The sequence below is a fragment of the Notamacropus eugenii genome, chromosome 1, assembly GCF_028372415.1.
Source record: "Notamacropus eugenii isolate mMacEug1 chromosome 1, mMacEug1.pri_v2, whole genome shotgun sequence".
NCBI lineage: Eukaryota > Metazoa > Chordata > Mammalia > Diprotodontia > Macropodidae > Notamacropus > Notamacropus eugenii.
Genome location: NC_092872.1, coordinates 320,375,241 through 320,398,321, shown reverse-complemented (window position 1 = coordinate 320,398,321; position 23,081 = coordinate 320,375,241).

Below are 23,081 nucleotides of genomic sequence, written 5' to 3'. Positions count from 1 at the left end.
TGGGCTCACCCCCATGGAGCAGATTCTTTCTGTGGATCTTCCAGTCTGTCCTGGTCTGTGAATTTGCCACAGTCTGTCTCCTATTGGATTCTACACCTCCAAAATTTGGTGAGATTCTCTTTTTAGAGTTATCTGACGGAGTTGTCTAAGAGCTTAGGTGAGTAGTTGCTCTCACTCTGCCATCTTTGCTCTGGCTCTAATTTCTGATATTCTTCAAATGAAAGTTTAGGAGGTAAAAGTTAATGAGATAAAATTTATTGAGACCATGAGGGAGGTGAAAATTGAGGTGAAGTTTCTAGAGTCGTACTCTGCTTCTCTCTGAGCATATTGTTTTTTAATTCAATGGCATCAGCCTGGAAGTGTTTACACTTTACTCTGACCAAGTCTCTTACTCTGGAGCAGAACTGAAAAACTTAGTTCTGATGAGGGAAAGTAAGCTGTTCAGATCTGTTTTACATGCTTTACATTTTTAATGTCTGTGTGAAATCCTTTTGCAGGCCTTATATTTTGTAGGCCTGCCCTGGTGTTTTTTCTGAAGTCCTCTCTAGATGTCATAGCAGGACAATTGCTTTACCCCTTATTTTGCGATGCTTTGTTCACTTCTTCGCAATTTCTGTCTGTTTATGGAGGTAATCTGGAGAGCCTGGAGACTTGTAACCTACTCTACCTTCTTCACAGAATGCTCAGGATTCTACTTTCCATATCTTCTTTGCTGAACACATAATAGGAGACTTCAAGGTCTCCTCCTATTCTGGGTTATATGGTTCATACTGGAAGGGTTGTGAGCCTGGTCTCTTTGACTCTAAGTATATTTTCCCTCTGGTAAAGAACTGGCCTTTCATTACCCTGTGTTTTCTCAATGAATTTTAAAAAATGTATAATTCAAAGAATTTCCAAAAAATATTGAAATGTGCATGGTTTATACTATCTCCCTTCTAGTGCTGATTCCATGTATTTTGATTTCAGGAGTACAGGGTAGCCTCTTTCCCAAATAAAACTTCCATTTTTTATGATGATTAATTAGAATGTCTTTAAGAAATTTATATCTTTAATTCATCAGAATAATTTTTGTCACAATTTTGTTTGAATTATTCTGGTTATGAATTTGTTTGCCTTCTATAAATTCACAGTTTGTCAAGCTCACATTTCTGATTTTCATCTCAGGAAATCTTTGCCATAATTCCATTGACTTGTTTTCTTAAGTAATCATCACACTTGCCCAATCTCAGAGACAATTAATGCCAATGTTATCTCAGGATATCTAAATTAAGAACAGGGAAGACATTAAACGTTCATGATAATATTCCATTCACCAAGAAGTCATGTCTTCTTTTCATGTATTTCCAAGTGCTTTGATTCCATAACTCAATTTCTCTTCTTTTCCTTTTTAACAACAGCCACCACTTATCATCCCAGGAAGCTCAATACACTAACATCCTTTCTTGCAAACTGCTCACACAGCTATCCCTTACTTCATTGCTTAATCTTCATTCTCTCTTCTTTTGTTATTTCCTTCCCAGCTCTTAAAATACACTTAGATCTTCCATTTCCATATAATAAATATTTGTAGATTTTCCAATTCTATGAGTGCTTATACTGCTATATCTCTCCTCCATTGTCTACTCTCTTTTTATTTAATTTTTTTTTATTTCATTCTTTATTTTTTTTTTTACTTTTCATTTTTAATACAGTTCATATCACATAAAAAATTTCCAAATTTTGGTCGGGTGATACTTCTTTTAAAGCATTTAGTGTATAGACCACAAATGAATTTTTTTTAACATTAACCAGCTGAGACACAAATAATAACTATGTGTGATAACTTCACAAGCCCTTGACCTAATTGTCTCCACACTATTACTAAGAATTAAAGGACTCTAACTTATTTTTGTTGGTCTTAAGTCCTAACCCTAATAGCTCAATTTTATACTTAATCTTGGATGTTCCCCTACTACCAATCTCTAATTTAACAGATGTCATGTTAAGCTCACAAACCTTTTGACTGCAGGAAATTGCTCCTAAAAGTAGGGACATTACAGGGAAAAGTATCTCCCCAGCTTCATATCAATTTCAGGCACGAGTAGATTGTCAACTTGGATTCAGTCAGGCTTAAAATCTTCCAGGTGTCAGTGGGGAAATTGAGTCAGGAGAATCCTACCTCAGCCCAGGCTGAACAGCCACTCCCCCACCTTTTCCATAAGATTACCTTTTTCAGTTCATACCAGCATCTCACAGGCTTACTGGCATCATGGACAGTGGGCTCAGACCACCTTTATTTCTATCCTTACCTGGAGTTACACTCAGAAGAACATTCGGTTAATGTTCCCGTAGAATCTTAAAATAGCAAGTTCCAACAACCAGGTTTCAGATATGACTACCATTTCACATTGGCTAAGGAACATCTTTTGAGCCAAGTATTAAGTAGCTTACATGCCTTTCTATATATGTTGCAGTCCCTGATTAAATAGTAATCATAAAATCAAATTTACCGTTAAAACCTTAACTTTTGCATCTACGCCAAATTTTACCCGAAGTTACCTGCCTCTAGGAAACTTAGATTAAAACTCTTTTCCCCAAACTAAAGCTATCCCTGATTTAGTCTCAGAAATTAATTCAGTCAATTGCTTTAATACGAATTGCTTTTACATCACTTTGTAACATGTCCAATTTTTCTCCACCACTCTCCCTTCCCCTCACCCCCTAATACCTTGCAATCTTATTGCCCCCTCCCTCAATGTGCCCTCCCTTCTATCACACCCTATCCTTCCCTTATCCCCATCTTCTCTCTTTTCTTGTAGGGTGAAATAAATTTCTATACCCCATTACATGTGTTTCTAATTTTGCGGTTATATGGAAAAGACTTCCATAATAATTAGGTTGTGTAATACTAACCGTATTGCCCTCTATCCTGCTCTATCCCCACCTTGATTTTTATTCCCTCATTTAATCTTGTCCCTTCCCAAAAGTGTTTATTTCTACTTACTCCTTTCTCCCATGTGCCTTCCCTTCTATCATTTCCCTCACTCCACTTGTCACCTGAGTCCCCTCCTTTCCTGAAGTGTAAGATAGATTTTCATATCCAGTTCAGTGAGTATGTTATTCCTTCCTTAAGCCATATGTAGAGAGAGCAGCTTCACTTTTCCCCTCTCCCTTTCTCCTTTTTCTCCTACATTGACCAAGATTTTCTTAACTCTTTTATGAGTTGCAGCCTGCCTCATTTAATTTTCCCATTCTCCTCCCAGTATTTTCCTCCCTCACCACTTAATTTTTATTTTATTTTTTTGTGGATATCATCTCTTTTGATTCAACACAGCCTGTACTCTCTGTCTATATGTGTGCTTGTGTATGTATAATTCCTCCACCCACACAAATATTGAGAAAAGTCTCAAGAGTTATAAATATTTTATTTCCATGTAGGAATGTAAACAGTTCAGCTTTAGAAAGTCTTTTATGATTTTTCTTTCATGTTTACCTTTCCATGCTTCTTTTGATTCTTGTGTTTGAAAGTCAAATTTTCCCTTCACTTCTGGTCTTTCATCAAGAATGCTTGAAAGTTCTCTATATCATTGAGTAACCATTTATTCCCTTGAAGTATAATACTCAGTTTTGTTGGGTAGGTGACTCATGGTTTAATCCAAGTTCCTTTGACTTTTGGAATATCCTATTCCAAGCCCTTCAATCCCTTAATGTTAAAGCTGCCAGATCCTGTGTTATCCTAACTGTATTTCCACAGTACTTGAATTGTTTATTTCCAACTGCTTGCAATATTTTCTCCTTGACCTGGGAACTCTGAAATTTGGCCACAATATTCCTAGGAGGTTGTCTCTTTATGTCTCTTTCAGGAGGTGTTAGGTAAAGTCTTTCAATAATTATTTTGCACTCTGGTTCTATGATATCAGCACAGTTTTCCTTGACACTTTCATGGAAGATAATGTCTAGGCTCTTTTTTTGGTCATTACTTTCAGGTAGTCCCATAATTTTTAAATTGTCTCTCCTGAATCTATTTTCCAGGTCAGGTGTTTTTCCAATGAGATGTTTCACATTATCTTCTATTTTTTCAACTTTTGGTTTCCTGTTTTTAATTCTTTGGTTTATCTCATAGTCATTCATAACCCTGAACTCAATTCTGTCTTTGAAAGAACTATTTTGTTCAGTGAGCTTTTGAACCTTCTCCTCCTTTTCACAAATTCTGCTTTTTAAGGCCTTCTTCTCCTCGTTGGCTTTTTGAACCTGTTTTTCCAATTGAGTTAGACTCCTTTTAAAGATGTTATTTTCTTCAGCATTTTTTGGTTCTCCTTTAACAACCTGCTAACTTGCTTTTCAAGCTCTTCTTTTGCCTGAGACTAGTTTAAGTTCCCTTTGGAGGCAGTGCAGACAGGAGCCTTGACTTCCTGTGTCAGTATGCCTTCTTCTTCCTCATCCAAAAGGATGATAGGAGACACCTGTTCAGTGAGAAAGTAACCTTCCATGGTCTTATTTTTCCCCTTTTTAGGGCATTTTGCCAACAAGTTACTTGATTTCTGAATTCTTTGTCAAGGAAATGGCCCTATTTCCCCTCCTCTCCCTGGGATTGTTTTCAAGGTTGAGTTTGGACTCAGCTGCTCGATTTTCCTGGGACTTTGTGTGGGGCCAGGGCCATCACTCAGCGCTGAGGTTTAGATTAACTGCTTCCTACTGCCGTAGGCTTTAAACTGTGTTGCTTGGACAATGGACCCAGGTTTCTTCCTAGCCACCTTAGCTGCCTGCATTCTTTTGCCATTGCCTCTGCCATTGTCTGGGGCTATTGCTGGAGGAACCCCATTCCCCTTTAACCCAACTGGGAAAGCCCTCCCACACTGACCTTTGGAGCTTTCTTTGTGCTTGTGGGTTGATGGATCTGGGACCCTCCCTGCTGAGACCTCTGCCCCAGAGGTCGGCTCAGGTACTGTTCCTCCTAGTGCCACATGGCCAGGGCTGGGTTCAGCTCCACTCAGCATCCCCTGAGATAGACTTTTCCTGTCAACCTTCCAGGTTCTCTTTGGCTGGAAACCTCTTTTGCTGTGTTGTTGAGAGTCATTTTTGTTGAGAGTTATTTTTTACAGGCATTTTGTGGGCTGTGGGGGAAGAGCTGCAATACATGTGTCTTTCCATTCTGCCACCATTCTCTACTGTCTTGATCCAACCTATAAGAACCTATACAAGCCTGGCTCCTGAGGGATGCCATTTTGTCTAGTGTTGGGGGTGTAAGCTCAGTTCCATGTGGACAGTCTCGGGTGGGTAAAGGTGAGAGCTTCTAAACCTTAGAGTTCTCATGAGGCCCCCCAGGAAACAGCAGGGAATTGAGGAGTGAGATCTCGTGCATTTTCGCCTCTTCCCGTGAGAAACGTGATGGGAGAGAGCTTCCCCGCCCTCGAGATTGGCCCAGGTCTGAGCATACCTATTGTGAGATTGGCCCGGATCTGGGCACATCTATTGTTATCTAACAGGCACGGTATTCGGGTGCAAACTATACGGCAGGAGAGCTTAAGTAGGGTCAGGAAAGCCCGAAGGCGCTCTTAGCGCTGAGGGGCCCTTACAGGACAGAAGGCCCCTTTTTCTCTCTTCGCTCTTCCCTCCCCCCTCTCTCCCCACTTCCACTTCTGCTTCCAATCTCTTACTGTAAGATCTTTGCCTCCTTGGGAGATTTCTCTCTCTCTCCTAAGGAATAGTTCCCCCTGCACATGTAACCAGGACCCTGAAAAAATCCTAACCCTTGTTCGACTCTGGAAAGTCTCTTCTCTCATACGTTTATCCAGTTTGGCCAGCTGAAGACCTACGATAGGTAAGGTGAGACTCGGGTAGCCCTCAGGCCTCTAGGCCTGGCAGTCTAGTTGTATGATAAGTCTATTTACTGCAAGACAAGCATAATACAATTGGACTGAAACACCCACTAATGTGATCAGAGGAGATACGTAGGGAGTAGGGGCACAATGACAACTCCTTCCAGTTGGTTGAATTCCATGCTGCATGGTTGACATATGACAGAACCTTAATATTTCACCTAATGTGATGAAGAAAGGATGACCTTCACCTTTACCAGTGGCTTTTAATGAGATCAGGCAGTCTGAGCTCTGGAGAGAAAAAGACTTAACAATCAAAGGTTTTTGCCCTTAGTATCCACACCAATGGAGGAATTCTGCTGATGATACCCACTGAATATAGTTATTTGTGGGGCACATAAACACTAAATATAAACATATATTAAAGAATCAATCAGGTTGGAGCTGATAAAAGAGTAGCAGAGGTTGGGAAGTGTATCTAGTATCATTGCAAACATTCAAGTGCTAATGTCTTCCCCTTCATTAAAGAAAATGAAGCTATTCCTAACCCAAGTAGGCGCAACCTGTGCCCAATTGACAAAATGGCACTTTTACCACCTTAAGGTAAGGTGATTGCTTATGCTGGTGAACAATTCTATCATTATCCAATTGACCACCCAAATCAAGGCACAAATTCCTGGAAGCAAGGTCTATGACAAGTCCATGCCATCCTGGAAAAAGAGAAATAAAATCCTTTGTCTGGTTATTTCTTGGATTCAATCTCCAAACAAATTGACCTGATAAGAATGAAATGTTTTTGGATATTGGTGTTACCTATGCTGTTCTGTTCTTGGTTTTGTTTTGGCCAACATCTATAAAAGGGGAGGTGACTTTTGCTTGAGGTGCTTGGCTGGAGAATGAGGCAGTCATTGACTTTTTCTTATTATCAGGTTACCAGACATGATAATACAATGTTATCTTGTTTATAAAAATGTAAAAGTGAGGAATGTAAAAGTGAAAATAAAAGGGGGGAAGATATTAGGTGAACTTCGAAGGAAATCAAAGTGGCCATGAGGCAGGAATGAGGAGAATTCCAGCTACTGAAATCACAGTGAGTAAAGAAAGGGATGGAATGCCTTGTGAAAGGAACAGCAAGGAAGCTAGTGTCACTGGATTGCTGAGTATGTGGAGAGGAGGAAGGTAGAAAAAGGTAGGAGGGAGCCATGAAATGGAAGAGTTTAAAAAACATATAAGATTGCATATTTTGTCCTGGATGTATTAAAGAGTATCTGGAATTTGGGGGAAATGGTCAGACCTGTGATTTAGGAAGATAACTTTGATAGCTGACTTCACTATGAACTGGTTTGAATAGAATACTGAGACTGGGAGAACAACCAGCAGGATAATTTCATACTCCCAATGGAGTTGGTAAGAGCCTACCTCACAGCGGTTGCAGCACCTGAGGAGAGAAGGGAGAATATCTTAGATATGTGATGAAAGTAGAATTGACAGGGTATATCTACTCACTGTGTATGGGATACGGATGAATGTGAAAGTGAGACACTGAGGATGATAGATAGCTACCGGAAATGTTTCTTTCTTCTGGGACAGAAGAAAAAACAACACAGGTCATAAATAGAAATGGTTCACATTCACTCCACAGTTGTTACTGGACCTAGGCATCTTGTACTTCATGCATCATGAGCTCATCTACTTTCTGGACTCTCTGGCATCTCACCTACTGGAAGGGAACTTTCCTTTCTGGTCTCACATTCCTCTTTCTCACTGTATGACTTACACAGTAATACAGGCCCTTTATCCCCAGTATTAAGGGAATTCATCTGTAGATATAACATGCTGTTGCCATTGTCTCTTGTGATGGTGAAACTCCCTTTCACAGAATTTGCATAGTATGCACTACTTCCACCAGTGTTCATTCTTGCAACCCATTCTAGTCCTTTCCCTGTACTGCAACACTGGTAAATAGCATTGGGGAAATATAACCCAACATTGGTTTCCCTGGACTATAACATTGCAAGAAGTCCATGCTCAGAAATGAGCTCATTACTAAATAGAAAAACCAAAACGTACATCAATCAGTGCTGATCCATTCTCTAGGTTTTCCACACTTCTTTTATTATTACTATGGGGATTGTTTTTCATGGGGATTCTGGATTAGTTTGGCTGCTGCAGAGATTAGAAGGGAGCAGTCTGAAGCTAATATCTTTATGAATAATCAAAAAATTATAAATCAAAAACGAAAGAAAAAAGTAGCAGATATTGTGAAATATCTCATTGGAAAAATAATTGACCTGGAAAGTAGATCCAGGGGAGACAATTTAAAACTTATGAGACATCCTGAAAGCCGTGATCAAACAAAGAGCCTAGATATCATCTTTCAAGAAAATACCAAGGAACTGCCTTGATATTCTAGAATCAGAGGATAAAACACACATTGAAAGAATCCATCGATAACCTCCTGAAAGAGATTGAAAATGAAAAACTCCTAGGAATATTGCAACCAAATTTCAGCATTCTTAAGCCAAGGATAAAATACTTCAAGCAGTTAGAAACAATTCGAGTATTGTGGAAATGCAATCAGGATAACAAAAGATCTAGAGACATCTACATTAAGGAATTGAAGGGCTAAAATATGATGTTCCAGAAGTCAATGGAGCTAGGACAAAAACCAAGAACCACCTACGGAGCGAAACTGAGTATAATACTTCAGAGGGAAAAATGATCATTCTATGAAATAGATGCCTTTCAAGCATTCTTGAGAAAAGCAATAGAGTCGAATAGAAAATTTAGCTTCCAAACACAAGAATCAAGAGAAGCATGAAAAGACAAAGAAGAAAGTGAAATCGTAATTGAATTACTAAAGTTGAACTGTTCATATTGTTACATGGAAAGATAATATTTGTAACTCTTGAGAATTTCCTCAGTATTTGGGTAGTTGGAGGTAGTTGGAATCTATACATCCATACAGACAGAAGGGACAGGGTGAGTTGAATAGGAAGAGATAATATAAAAAAAATTAAGGGGTGAGGGAGGAATATATTGGGAGAAGAAAGGGAGAAATGGAATAGGGCAGATTATCTCTCAAAAAAGAGACAAGGAAAAGCTTTTGCAATGGAGGGGAGAAGGGGGAAGTGAGAGGGAAGAGTAAATCTTACTCTCATACCATTTGGCTTAAGGACGGAATAACATGCACACACAATTTGATATGAACACCTATCTTACACTATAGGAAATTAGGGAAGGAGATAAGGGCAATGTGGGGGTCGGCAAATTAGAGGAAGGGGTAATTAGAAGTAAATATTTTTGGTGAGGGACAAGGTGAAAAGAGAGAATAGAATAAATGAGGGTCAGGATAGAATGGAGGAAAATCTAATTAGTCTTTCACAGCATGACTTATGGAAGTCTTTTGGACAACTACTTATATATAACCTATATTGAATTGCTTGCTTTCTCAGTGGGGATGGGTGGGGAGTCAGGAAGGGACAGAATTTGGGACTCAAAGGTTTAAAAACAAATGTTAAAAATTCTTTTTTCATGCAGCAGGGAAATAACAAATACAGAAAATGCGCTATGGGAATCTATCTTGCCCTACAAGAAAACAGAGGAGTTAGGGATAAGGGAAAGGAGGAGTGTGATAGAAGGGAGGACACATTAGGGGAAGTGGTCATCAGAATGCCTGGTATCTTGGGGTCTGGGAGGGGAGAGATGGGGAGAAAATTTAGGAGACAAATCTTAAGGAAATGAATATTTAAAATTAAAATAAATATTTTTTTTTAAAAAAGAGAAGAATGTACTGAAATAAATGAAGGCGCGAGGGTAGTATGGGGTAAATTATCTTATGTAAAAGGTTGGAAAGATCTATTCTCATGGAAAAGAAGATAGGCGAGGTGAAGAAATATGACTGAACCATGCTTTCATTAAAATTGGCTCAAAGAAAAAATAAAATACATATACAATTAATTATCAACATCTATATTACATTACACGAAAGCAGGATGTGATGTCAGTAAGAGAATGAAGACTAGATTGAGAGAAAAGGGAGTCAAATGTAAACCATACCTGAAGAGAGAAAAAGTGAAAAGAGAGAGAAAAGAGAATGAATGGAGGGATAGGATAAAGGGAAATAGAGTTAGCAATAGTAACTGTGAAAAAAAATTGAAGCACATCTCTCCAACAAAGTCTCGTTTCTCAAACATGTACAGAACTGAGTCAAATTTATAAAAATAAGGGCCATACCCCCAAGTAATCAAAGCTATCTATAGCTATATGTAAAATGATTTACCTCAGTATTGATGGGAGAAACGTAAATTAAAACAATAATGAATTGCTTCCTTATACCTATTAGTTTGGCTGATCATACAGAAAAGAAAAATAACAAGTGGTTCAGAGAATGTGGGAAAAAATTAGACATTAATGTACTGTTGGTGGAGTTGTGAGCTGATTCAGCCATTCTGTAAGAATAGTTTGGAACTATGCCCAAAGTGCTATGCAATCATACATATCCTTTGAACTAGCAGTGCTCCTATAAAATCTGTATCTAAAAAGAATAAAAACAACACAAAGGAAAAATGTTTATATATGGAAAAGGATTTACAGCAGTTCTTCCCTGGGGTCAAAGAAGAGGAAATTGAGGGAATATCCATCAACTGGGGAATGACTGAGCTTATGATGGAATTTTGTTTGTGTTCATCCTTCATTGCTAAAGGAGACCATGCCATCAGAGAAATAATTACATGACTTGCACTTGACTTTCTTTTGAGTGAGGGAAGCCTGTGTAGGTCACCAGCCACATCTCTCTTCCAGAGGCATCTGAATCCAGTGACCAGATATTCATCAAGATGACTGAAGAGGACCCAGGATGAGGTAATTGGGGTTAAGTGACTGACCCAAGGTCATCTCGCTAGTAAGTGTCAAGTGTCTGAAGTGAGATTTGAACTCAAGTTCTCCTGAGTCCTGCACTGGTGTTCTATCCACTGCATCACATAGCTGCCCTTATGATGTAAAATTTTGGGCTAAAAGAAATGATGACCACGATAATCTAAAAAATAACATAAAAGGACTTACATGAGCTGATGTAAAGGGAAACATACTATGTGCAAAGTAACAGCAATATTGTGCAATGATCAGCCATGATTGGCTTAGCTGTTGTCAGCCATAAAATGATCCAACATTGCCCTGAAAGACTTCAGGAAAAAGCTACTATCCATCTTCAGAGAAGGAATTGATGGAGTCTGAATATAGATTGCAGTTTGTGTTTTCTTTTTACTTTCTTTGTTTTTCTTGAATATTTTTTTGGTCTATGTTTTCTTTCACAATATGACTGCAATGAAAATATTTTCATGTTTACACTTGTATAACCCATATCAAATTGGTTGCCTCCTTGATGAGAGGATGTGGGGAGTGAGAAAGGAAGAGAGTTTGGAACTCAAAGTTTTAGAAATGACTCTGAAATATTGATTTTACATGTAACTGTGGAGAAGTTAAATACTATTTTTTTAAGGCTAAATATCAAAACCTAAAAAATAAATAAGAAGAAAAGTATAAGCAACGAAACTTCCCTGGGATTTGTAGCTGAAGAGCACAGGATTCGCTGTTGTTGTTTGTTTATTTGTTTCTTCTTTTCTTTTCTAAAGGTGATGCATGAATGCGCTAAACTGGCACCATATCCTTGGTTCAGAAGTTCTCGGCAGTTTTCTTCTCTTATTCCTTGATTTGTTTATAATTACCCCTTTTCATGACTTATGAACATACGCGTAAATAAAGGCATGGAAATTCATACATAGACATGCATGAATATTCATGTAGATATATAACTTCTTCTTGTTCAGTCATATGTTACTCTTTATGACTCCATTTTGGGATTTTCGTGGCAAAGACAAAGGAATAGTTTGTCATTTCCATCTCCATCTCATTTTTCATATGACTTGCACTTGACTTTGTTTTGAGTGAAGGAAGGCTGTGCAGGTCACCAACCTCACTTCTCCTCCATAGCCATCTGAATCCAGTGACCTGATGTTCCTCAGAATGAGTGGAGATGGCCAAGGATACACTCGGAAACCTTGGGGTCTTTAGCCCAATGTCTTTGCAGGTACTAATTTAGGGTGAGGCAACTCCCATTCATTGAATAGATCTGTTTAAGAGGTACCTAAGACATGGCCCCTTTAATGAGGTCAAGAAAAGAAAGACATCAGGCTGGGTGGGGAACAGCAATAGTTACTCTTTATAATCACTCTAAAGCCCTGGCAGGGGTCCCTTGGAGTCCCAGTTTCAGAGTGTAGTTGATTTAAGGTGTTGGGAGAGGATAAGGGACAGGGAAGAGAAGGGAAGGGAAGGGAAAGAAAGGGAAAAGAAGGATGCAGTAAAACCCAGGTCAACTGGGCCACTTCTGGCCATCCAAATTTACCTTTCTTTGGAGGAGAAGGAAGGGAGGACGAGGTAGACAGGAGAGGAAGAGATGTGGTACCCAGCTAGCATTCAGTCACCTGCATCTACTCACAGGATCGTGTTTGACCTTGGTGGTCAAAAAAGACCATGCCATCAGAGAAATAATGGCATGAGTTGCACTTAACTGTTTTGAGTGAAGGAGGGCTATGCAGATCACCAACCTCACTTCTCCTCCAGAGCCATCTGAATCCAGAGACCTGATATTCATCAGGATGATTGGAGATAACAGAAATTCTTGAGAGAGATGTTGAGAGTGTCCTTGTATCACTTCTTCTGAGCACCATGTGACTACTTGCCCCATGTGAGTTATCCATATAATAGGCATTTTCCCAAGAATACATATCGCATTTGAACAACATGACTAGACCACTGAAGTTTCATTCTCTGAAGCATAGTTTGAATGCTTGCCAGTTGAGTTCAAGCAAGGACGTCAGTGTCTGGTACCTTATCCTGACAAGTGATCCTCAGAATCTTTCTGAGATAGTTCACATTGATGCCATTCAGTTGCCTGGCATGACGCTGGTAGACTGTCGGTGTTTCACAGACATACAATAATGAGGTCACCATAAAGGCTCTGTAGACCTTCAGTTTGGTAGTCAGTCTAATACCTCTTATCTCCCCAAATTTTTTTTGTAGCCTCCTAAACACTGAACTAGCTCTGGCAATGTGTGCATCAACCTCATTGTCAATGTGCACATCCCTGGAGAGTACACTACTAAGGAAAGTGTACTTAACCACAGCATTCAAAACATCTCCATTTGTAACTGATGGTTCCATGCAAGTATGACATGGTGGTGGATGATGGAGCACCTGAGTTTTCTTGGAGTTGATTATTAGTCCAAAATTATCACAGCCAGGAGAGAATTGATCCATATTTTGTTGCATCTCAGCTTCAGAGACTGCACTGAGCGCACAATCATCTGCAAACAGAAAATCATGCTCCAATACTCCCTCCAATTTCTTCTTGTCTTGTACCCTTTTCAAATTGAAGAACTTACCATCAGTATGGTAGCTAACTTTGATGTCATGTTCATCGTCATTGAAAGTATTTGACAAGGTGGCTGAAAACATCACAGTAAAATGCATGGGAGCCAGCACACAGGCCTGTTTCACACCATTGGTGACTGGGAAGGCACAAGAGCATTGTCCACTATTCAGAAACCAGGTAAACATGCCATCATCAAATTGATGTACAATGCTGATGAACTTTTCTGGCCAACCAAATTGGACATAATTTTTCTTAAGCCCTCATGACCAACAGTGTCAAAGGCAATGATCAGATCTATAAATGTTGTGTATGGACCTCTAATCTGTTTCTGCATTTCTCTTGGAGTTGTTGGGCAGCAAACGCCATAATGACTGTTCCTCAGTCCTTTCTGAAGCCACACTGGCTCTCAGGTATAAGACCATCTTCCAGGTGAAGGATCAGCATATCAAGGAGGACGCTAGCAAGAATCTTGCCAGCAATGACTAAGAGAGAGATCTCTTCTATGATTGTTGCAGAACAATCTATTCCCTTTACCTTTATAGAGATGGACAATGCAGACATCCTTGAACTCCTGAGGGGTAATCTCCTCTTGCCATATAATCTGAAATATTTCAGTCAGCTTTTGTATGGGCAATAGCCCCCTCCTCCCCCTACGTTGTAAATCTCAGTTGGAATAGAATCAGCAGCAGGTGTTTTGTCAAAGGAAAGGAAATGGCACTGAAAACCTCTTCTTCAATTGGAAGTTTAGCTAAGGAGGGATTGACTTCAACCTTAGGTGAACAGTCAGTGACCTAGGCATCGATTGTTGATGATTTGAACTATGAACTATGGACGTGTTCTACCCATCTCTCTACGATCATGCCCTTATCATATCACTAATCAATGTGACTCCATCAGCACCAAGTGGTTGTGATGCACCATAGGTTTTGGTCCACAAATAGCTTTCAGAGAATAGTAAAATGTCTTTGGAGAGTCAGCATAAAACTGACTCTCATTTCCCTTTTTTCCAGAGCCAGTAATCCTGCATCTCTCTAAGGTTTCCTTGAACTTTACTTTTGATAGAATTAAATACTACCTTCTTAGAGATGGAGGAACTGTCCTGCTGTTAAATCCTGTGCAGTTCTCATTTTTCATGTACCAGATTGTGGATTTCCCAATCTTTTTTAGAAAACTAGTCTTGGTGTTTGTGGAGCTTCTGACCCAGGTGAGCAAATGCAGTACTGTACACAAAATCTTTGAAAGTTGCCACTGTGGTCAACTGTGTATTGTCTCAACTTTTCCTTCAAGTTAACAATAAACTGTTCACTCTCAGAGAAGAGCTCTAATTTGTTGACATTAATTCTTATGGTAGTCATTTTGCTTTAGGAGCATCACTTTTGATGAATGTGAATATTTAGCTTGAAAAGAACAAGTGTATGATCAGTCTAGCACTCTGCACTACACATTGTCTTTGTCACTCTCCCATATGGTCTGTCTCTTCTCCTTACAATCAGGTAATCTTTTTATATGCCAATGTTTGCTGCAAGAATACATTCAAGAAATTTTATTGCATTTAGGTAAATAGAAAGCAGTTTTGGTGATGTAAATGTCATGTTATGCACAGTTTTTCTATTCTTTTTAAATGCATCAATTTGTATCTATTACTTTCTGTATTTCCGCAATCCAAGCTCTTCAAAGGAAGCACTGAACATTGCCATAATTCAACTGTACAACTTTTGAAAAGAATATGTTTTAAAACAAAAACATAGAAAGCAAACAACATCATATAAAATAATATCTTTTCTAAATCATGATAATCAAAATCCACAGTGTTTGCTTTCATGTAATACTTGGCCAACCATCCCCCCTAAAAATAACCAATCCAAATACACCTCCAACATATATCACCTATTATTCCTTTACCACACCCACCCACACCCACCAAAAAAAAATTTACAACCATTTTGAGACAAAAAGAAATGTAACATGTTCAAAAATTTCAACACCTATTCCCTCAATGATTGCGGTGTTATCAGTTTGGGCATGCAGCAAGTTCATAACTATCACCATGATGGAAATTAAAACATTTTAAGAATTCTAACAATATGCTATTTAACACTAATTCAGAAACAAAAAAGGAAAACGCCATCAACATGCAATGTTAATTTCCATAATAGAAAAAGTTAGAAATAAATTAGTAAAAATAAATTCCCAGTGTTAGCGTCCAAAACGCATTGTAATACATTCCAAATCAGCCAATTTAGCCAAGTCAAGTGGTCATACTTTCTGCTGGGAAAAAAAAAAAAAACCTATCTTTTTTTGTTGTTAAGACAGGCAAATAAATGTGGAGAAGCAGGTTATACATATTATAACGATATTTCAATGGGGATGTATCTGATGTATTTTTACTAGTGTAATTTTTTTCCCGCAATTGTTTAGAAGGATAAATAGGCAAAAAGTCTACGACAGAGGGTCAGATGGGTCAAATAATTCATCTGATATGCTGTCAAAGGTTGAGTTCACATATTTCATTATCGAGGTCTTCTTCTGCATCTTCTGTAGCCACTTTTTTGGTTTGATATAAAGATAGTGTTTCTAATTCTAGATCTTCAGTACCTGTTCTGTAGTGTATCAAAAGAAGTGTTAAAGCCTGCAGTCTTTGACCTAATTTAGACGCACAAGTTTTCAGCAATAAATAACTATAGCTATTGCTGTTTCCAGCTTCATTCCTACCTAGGACCCCCTCCCAAGTCTCATAGTCTGAGCCTACTCTAGCATTAAAGTCACCCAGAATTATAAACTTGTCCTCTTTGGACACATTGATGATAAGGGTCTCCAGTTCTTCATAAAAATTTTGTTTTTTTTTACCTCATCAGGGATTGGCATGCTGAGAGCAAAGTCACTGATGATGGTGGCATGGCTTTTTCCTGCTGGTGCCAATCACATTTTCATGAGCTTGTCATTCACTCCTTTTGGCAGGCATACTATCTTGCTGACTCGATTAGTTTTCATTGCATAAACTTCATCATCTACATGACGCTCCCCTTCACGGCAGCTACTCCAGATGAATGTGTATCCAGCTACAACTTCAGTAAGTCAGGCTTGCTTCACTCAGGGATGCGATTTGCATGCAGAATACCTGTTGAATTCTCTTGCAACAGGAGCAGTTTGTCTTTCAGGTCTACTAGATTTTGTGTTGTCCATAAGTGTGCACAAGTTCCATGTGCTGATGGTGAAGGGAATCATCTTTGCAGATGCTTTCACACTTTTCTTAAATTTGAGGGAAAGTCCCCAATTGATAAATGGTCAAAGGATATGAACAGGCAATTTTCAGAGGAAGAAATTAAAGCTATCTATAATCATATGAAAAAATGCTCTAAATCACTACTGGTTAGAGAGATGCAAATCAAAACAACTCTGAGGTACCACATCACACCTATAAGATTGGCAAACATGACAGAACAAGAAAATGATAAATGCTGGAGAGGATGTGGGAGAGTTGGAACACTAATTCATTGTTGGTGGAGCTGTGAGCACATCCAACCATTCTGGAGAGCAATTTGGAACTATGCCCAAAGGGCTACAAAAATGTGCATACCCTTTGACCCAGCAATATCGCTACTAGGACTATATCCCCAAGAGATCATAAAAATGGGAAAGGGTCCCACATGTACAAAAATATTTATAGCAGCACTCTTTGTAGTTGCCAAAAACTGGAAGTCAGGGGGATGTCCATCAATTGGGGAATGGCTGAATAAATTATGGTATATGAATGTAATGGAGTACTATTGTGCCATAAGAAATGATGAACGAGAAGACTTCAGAGAGGCCTGGAAGGACTTATATGACCTGATGCTGAGTGAAAGGAGCAGAACCAGGAGAACTTTATGCACAGCAACAACCACAGTGTGTGAGAGTTTTTTCTGGTAGACTTAGATTTTTGTAATAACACAAGAACTTCTGAAAAAAAAAATCCCAATGGTGGACCTCAAGGCAAAATGCCTTCCACACTCAGAGAGAGAAATATGGAAGTCACTCACATAATGTAGCAGATCATGTTTGTGTATGTGTATCTGTTTGTGTATCATGTTCTGATTTGTTATACGGATTCTTTCATTTATCTTAGTCTGACTACATAGCATGACTATAGTGAAAATATACTCAATAGGAAAGTATATGTAGAATCTATACAGAATTGTATGCAGTCGTGGGGAGGGAGGGAGGTAGTGGGGGGTGGGTGGGGAGGGATAAAATCGCAATTGTATGGCAGTGATTGTTAAACTTTAAAAAAATAAAAAATAAATAAAAATAAATAAAAAAAGAAAAGAAAAGACTTGAACTAAAATTTAAAAAATAAATAAATAAATAAATGAATAAATAAATAAATAAATAAATAAATAAATAAATAAATAAATAAATAAATTTGAGGGAAAGGAGTTGACAGCAGAGTGGTATTCCCCACCCGTCACAGTAATCATGCCAGAGTTGGGTAAGCAGACAATTTTAGGGCACCTTTTCAAGCTCTTTTCCTCATGCCAGGAGTTGAGCAGTTCAATCCTTAAAATGCTGCTCAGACACCCAGGGGGCTTCCAAGGCCCACAGCTGTTTCTAGTGAGAAATGTCCCTATGGCCTGGGCTGCCTGTGTGCAGGGTTGTAACTACAGCTTCCAGTGTATCCCTACCTACTACTTTATGTTGGCACAGGACTTTGAGGCATAATAGTAAAATGTTATGGGTGAAGTCTTTTGATTCGTGCATGAATTGTATTTAAGTGAAGCAGAGTTGCATGAAATCGTCAGCCTCACTCTCTCCTCCTGAGTCATCATAGTCCAGTGGCAGGGCAGAGTCAAGATGGCTGGCAGTGGCTCTGGATGCAGTGGATAACTGTCATGTCTTCAGTGTCTAACCAAGCTTTAAGTGCTCCACATTGCCTGTTTCAGCTGCCTTCATGGTTGTTGGAACACATGGTTCTCATCTGCCCATTCCTTCATATGAAGTCTTCACATGCTTTGGGTAGACACCTCCCTAATTCATCAGTACGTTTGAGGCCTCTTGGTTACCCTCAACCTGGTTTGGCCTGTCTGCCAAAAGTTTACTGGTGTGTGGGCATGGCACATACTGCTGCTTCTTGGAGTCACAGGTGAGAGTAGAGTGGAAAAGGTGGACACCAAAGGTGGAAAGAGTCCTGAAAAAGGATCAGCAGGCACAGTACTGCAGTAACTGGTCCCTCCCTGAAGACCTCCTTCACCCCGTGTGTGTTTATATGCATAGCAAATGCTATTCCCCAATACATCAGTGGCTAAGTAGTCAAAGAATATGAATAAACAGTTCTCAAAAGAATTACAAACTATTGAAAATCGTATGGAAGTGTGTATCAATTTACTAAAAAAAATAGAAGATATGCCCATTAAAAAACCTCTGAGAATTAGCAAGGATGAAAGAAGATGGAAATAATCCATGTTTGAAAGATTTTGGAAAGATAAGCATATAAACATAAGCTCTGAATGTGCAACAAAAGGTGGAATTACAAAATAACTTGATTTATTTTGTTATTTATATTACATATAGCACATATAAGCAAATATTTCATTTTTTGTGTTTTTATTTATGTATATTTGGGTAGCAAGATGGCACAGTTGATAGAGCACTGGACTTGGAACCAGATAGAATCATACTCATGAGTTTAAATCTAGCTTCAGATGTTTGCTACTTGTGTGAACTTGGGCAAGTTGCTTAGATGTATTTGTCTCAATTCCTCATTTGTTGAATGTGCTCAGAAAGAAAATACAAACAATTCCAGGAACTCTGCAAGAAAAAACCATGTATAGGGTCACAGATAGTCTGATGTAACTGAAAAATGACTTAATAAAACATGAAAAGACATTATTCTATTAGTTTTTATCTCAAGAATATTATTGATAAGAAGAAATTTCTATAAATGACAAAATATTTATGGAAGTATGGCAGAAAGGAATTTCAAAAATAACAGATATCTTGTAAATGGGGAAGAAATCAAAAGGTTAAATAAATTGTGGCATATAAACCTTAGGGAACAATGCAAAAAATGATACACTTAATGAATCCAGAGTTATATGGAAATATTTACATGACACAACATAGAGTGAAATGAACAGAATCAAGAAAACAATACATAAGTATCTATAACAATAAAAATGAAATATTTATCATAAAGTCATTACAATGGATGTTAAAAAAATACAGCAAAAAAGCATAGTCCCAAGGAAGACTTCCTCAACTAGAAGCCTTAAAAAATTTTAAGCTTTATGAGTGATGCACAGTACATACATTTTCAGAAGTATTTCCTACAATGTTTTTCCTGATTTTTTTTCTTTAAAATAGTTGTTTGTTCATTCAAGAGAATGAAGGCATTGAAAAAACATACCAAAAGTTGTGGGATGCAGGAAGACAAGTTCTTCTTGGAAGTTTTATATCTCTAAATGCTCATATGAATAAAATACGGAAAGAGGAGATCAATGAAGAAATCAATTAAAAAACTATTTGAAACGAACAATATTTTAGCAAAGTAGCAGGATGCAAAACACACACACATAAATCATCAACATTTCTATATATTGTCAAGAAAGTCAAGCAGTAAGGGATAGAGAAAAAAATCCATTTTAAATGAATGTAGACAATAAAACATACTTGTGAGTATATCTGCCAAGATAAACCCAGGAAATATATGAAAACAATTACAAAACACTTTTTACAGAAAAAAGTCAGATCTGAATAATTGAAAAAATTCAATTGCTCATGGTAGACCAAGACAATATAATAAAAATGACAATCCTACCTAAATGAATTTAATTATTTAGTGTTACACCAACTAAATTACAAAAGAATACACAAAGTAAGAATTTTTTTTTCATATGGCTAGAAAATTATAGAGCTAGGAAAAAATTGAAATTGTCTGGAAGCACAAAAATATCAAGCAAATGAACCTAAAAATCTGAAAGAAAATTACCTAGGTAATACCATATCTGAAATTGCATTATGCAGTGGTAGTCATCAAAAAGAATGTAGTAGTAGCTAAGAAAAAAATGGTGGATCTGTGGAGTAGATTTAGGCACATGATAAATTACCATAGTGATCCAAGTTTCAGGAAACCCAAAGACCCAAATTTTGGGGACAAGAACTTACTTTTTGGCAAAAATTTCTGGGACAACTGCAAAACTGTATGACAGCAACTAGATGTAGAACAATATCTCATCCTGAGTACAAAAAAGATATTTAAAAGATGTATAATTTAAATATAGTAAGAAGTAGCTTCCTTCCTGTAAGGGAATTTCCAACCCTCAGCTCTCTTGGATGGCGTACACCAATCACAGCTCAGGTAATCTGAGGGGAGATTGGTAAGGCATGAACAAGATGGTGCTGGGAGGAAGGGTTCTGCCCCTGTTCACCACCAGATACTTCCTGAAACGTGTCTGGAAAGCAGTAGCAAAACTTGCTTAAACCAGTTTAATCTTGCTTGTGCTGCTTACGTAACTAAGGCATACATGATACTATATAAGTGCCTGAGCTAGTTTGAATAAATGGAGTTGCCTTACATCTTTGCCTCCCGCCTCATCGTTACTCACAGCAAGCTCCTTCAGGGTCGACAGGCCCTGCAGGTCAGATAAACATGTTGGCTCGGGGTGAGCGGCCCCCACTAAATCCCATTCACTTTCCTTTTCAAAATTCAACTGAAACATAATTGATTCACCTCCACCTATTTACCTTTACTCTGTGTCTCTCTGCTTCAGTTGTCTTTCTTATAGACAACGTTTTGTTGTATTCCGGGTTTTGATCCACTCTGCTATCCACTTGTATAGAGAGAGTTCATCCCATTCCCATTCACAGTTATGATTACTGTATTTCCCTCCATACCATTTTCCTGCCTGCTTGTCCTATCGCTCCTTTCACCCTTTAGCCACTTGACAATGTTTTCCTTCTGTTTACCACCTCACCTTAGTCTGCCCTCTCCCTTCTGTCAACATTTTCTTTAACTTCATCTCTCCTCCTGTTTTTCTATCAGGTAAGATAGATTTATATATTTAACTGATGGTGCTTATTATTTTCACTTTGGACCCATACTGATGAAAGGAAGGTTCAAGTGATGCCCATCACCCACCCTGCCATCTTTTGCTTCACTGTATTAGGTCTTTCACAAATCCTCATGTGAAATAATTTACCCCATTCTACCTCTCCCACCCTTCTGCACCCAGTGTACTCCTCTTTCTCATCCCCTAATTCTTTATTTTATGTACTCTTCTCAATTCACCTTATACCTGTACCCTCTCTCTGTGATAGCTGTACTGTTATTGGCACAATTTTTAAGAATTGTAGGTATCATTTTTCTCATGTAGAGATGTAAACAATTCGGTGTTCTTTTCACTTCTCACTTTTTAAGGCTTCTCTTGGATTTTTATATTGTAGATCAAATTTTTTCTTCAATTCTGGTCTTCTCCTTATGAAAACTTGAAATCCTTCCATTTCATTGAATGATTCCCCTCTATTTCACTTGAGGTGTTATGCTTAATTTCCCTAGATAAGAAATTCTTGGACACAGTCCTGCCTCCTCTGTCTTCCAGAATATCATCTTCCATGGTTCCTGATCCTGCAGTGTTGTAGATTCTGGCTGCTCGATATTTGAATTGTGCCTCTTTGGGTACTTGTAGTATTTTTTTCTTTGACATGAGAGTTCTGAAATTTGGCGTTAGAGATTTTATTTTGTGATCTCTTTCCTGGGGTGATCGAGGGATTCTTTCAAGGCCAATAATGTCTTTTGTTTTCCTGAACATCAGGGCAGTTTTCCTCGATAATTTCTTGAAAAATGCTGTCCAGTTCCTCTTTTTGATTATGGCTTTCATGAAGTTCAATGATTTTGACATTGTCTCTCTTGCATCTATTTCCCAGGTCAATTTGTTTCCCAGTGAGATATTTTATGTTGCCTTAGATACTGAGGCACATGGGGGATCCTGGTGTTGGCATTTGACTGTTTACCAGGGTTCAGGATGTCCAGTTAATTTTCTGAGACTTACTGGTAAGCTGTCTGTCTTGCACTGTGTTCTCCTTTTGCTTGAGTGAGACACACCTCTCTTGCTGATCTGCCAAGTTCCTTGCCCTAATGGATTGTTTCACCCGATATTTTTGCTGGTTCTTCTGAGCCAGTATATGTTTTGGGGCTCCCTTTGATGATTGCACAGAGGTATGTATGAGAGAGTTTTGATGATTTATTGATTGCTCTCCCGCCTTAACTCCCAGAAGTTGTTGATGGAGTTGTGAACTGATTCATGCATTTTGGAGAGCAAATAGGCACTATGGCCAAAGGGCTGTAAAACTGTGGATATCCTTTGATCCAATAATATCACTACTAAATCTGTATCCTAAAGAGTTCACATAAAAGGAAATTATTTGTAAACAGCTCTTTTGTGGTGGCAAAGATTTGGAAATTGAGGGCATGTTCAAAAACCGGAGAATGACTGGAGGAGTTGTCATATATGATTGTAAAGGAATACTATCATGATTTAAGAAATGATTAGCAGACAGCATTCAGAAAAACCTGGAAAGAGGTGCATTGATGCAAAGTGAACTGAGCAGGGGCAGAAGAATATTACAGATAATGAGATCAATAGCTGTGAAGGACTTGGCTACAAAGATCCAAGGCAACTTTGAAGAATCTATGATGGAAAATGCTATCAACCTCCAAAGAAACAACTGATGAAAGCTAAATGCAGATCAAAACATACTGGTTTTCTTTTTTTTAACTTTCTTTTCCTTTCATCTCTGCTTTCTTTTACAATACAACTAACATGGAAATGCATTTTGGATAGGTGCACATGACTTTTATTGAATGGTTTGTTTTCTCA